This window comes from Anas acuta, unplaced genomic scaffold (genome assembly GCF_963932015.1).
Source record: "Anas acuta unplaced genomic scaffold, bAnaAcu1.1 SCAFFOLD_177, whole genome shotgun sequence".
In the NCBI taxonomy this organism is placed as follows: Eukaryota; Metazoa; Chordata; class Aves; order Anseriformes; family Anatidae; genus Anas; species Anas acuta.
The window spans coordinates 135,837-137,500 of record NW_027075993.1 but is presented as its reverse complement, the minus strand read 5'-3'; the positions used below and the strand labels follow the sequence as shown (position 1 = coordinate 137,500).

The window sequence follows — 1,664 nt, the reverse complement described above, 5'->3', positions numbered from 1 at the left end:
ACACACACAGGCAACCAAAACCCATCCAACAGAACAGTATACGCTTTAAACACTTACGACTCCGTTGTCTTCATTCAGATCTTCACACGCAGAATTACGGGCAAAATATACTGCTGCAGCCAGCAAGGGAGCTGAAAAAAAATCAAAACCTTAGCTTACCTGTATTCAGGTTCGAGATGCCATTAGTCCCGACCAGACTCGAACAGCAGCCACCAAATGCTGGGGCACCTCTCCTACATCAAATAAGATTCCAAGAACCAAAGCCCTCCTGGACAAGCCCCCTGGTGTCATACATGACTGGGTCCCAAACTGGATTGCAATTAAATTTTACAGTTTTTTAAATAAATAGAGGTAAACGAGAAGTTGCTCGCAAACAGATATACTGTGCCAGATGTCCTTCAGCAAGTGCCCAGAGGCAGACCGGATGTCTTTGCCAACACAGTCCCATCAATGTATTAGTACACCCATGCACTGCCACGTTAACTGCCATCACTAACTGCCAGGCAGGACAGCTCCAGACCAAACACATACACACACAGGCACGCCACAAACACTACAAACAAAACACACAACACAAGGCACAAGAAAAAGTGACCCCCAAAAAGAAAGCCCTACAGCAACAGCAAGTCAGAACAGGTGCTCTGCACCAGACCCTACGAGAGACTCAAATGTCACGACACGCGACTGGAAGCAGCTTCCAGAACTGGGATGATGGAGGCCTAAAAAGCCTGCCTTCAAGACAAGAGACCAGAAGGATGGGGACTGAAAACCCCCTAAGACAACTCTCAGGAAATCAATTCCCAAGCAAGAGCTCCTGATGCGGCCCAGACGACTTCTGCAAGAGTGAGGATGGAAACAGATGTGATCTCAAACCGAATACGATGCACAAGACCTGAAACAGATCTGCAGTTCAAGCAGCGACTGCAAGACAAGAAGTTCTCGGATCAGAGCCATGATGACAAAACAAGCATTGAGGCCCTTCAGCACAGCTACCAAGTCGCCTGTCTGGTCAGTCCAGAGTCAAAAGTCATGAGGATATCAAGACCCAAGAAGCACAGAACAGACACTGCAGAAGCAACACTACAGGACAGACCAACAGAAGGAAACTGTCCTGCCTGGCGCACGCACTCACACTACAAAATAATCCTGCCTCTTCTATTAGCCTGGTGACCCAGCCACAAGCACCCTGAACGTGACCCAGCCTCAACCACCCTCACAGTGGCACCAAGTCTATTCAGCCAGCAGGCACCACGCTGCTCTGGCTCCCAGCTCCCATTAGCCACCCCAGATATGCAAATACCAGGTGCCCTCCAACTTAGCTCTCAGGTTGCTGCATGGTAAAGTCCCTCCGCCTCAAGAAATGCACAGGCACCAATTGTCATCTTGGTCAATTGCCAGGCTCATCATCAGCTGCAAAAACAGAGTACCAGCATTCACTAGGACACCAGCCCCATTGCTCACCTTCTCCACAATGCTGACTACTGCTGATGCAACCTACGATTGTGCTCACGTGTTCCTCTCCGAGTCCAAGGTCCAACAGTGCAGCCAGTATCATCCACACCACCTGGGAAAACAAAGGGATTAAATGTTCGTTGCATTCACAACAAGTCAGCCAATGGTGTTGGTTTTTTTTTCTTATTGTTTTTTTTTTGTCTGTGTGTGTT

The 1,664-nt window shown here is 48.6% G+C and overlaps 1 long non-coding RNA gene across 1 annotated transcript in view; it reads right to left on the bottom strand.

Annotated features, from left to right (window-relative positions):
- LOC137848819 (uncharacterized) overlaps window positions 1-1,448 on the bottom strand; it is a 2,712-nt gene extending 1,264 nt beyond the window's left edge. The window contains exon 1 of the long non-coding RNA XR_011091535.1: window positions 58-1,448. This is a non-coding gene — a long non-coding RNA (uncharacterized lncRNA). The remainder of the gene's footprint in view (window positions 1-57) is intronic.
- Window positions 1,449-1,664: the final 216 nt, after the last annotated feature.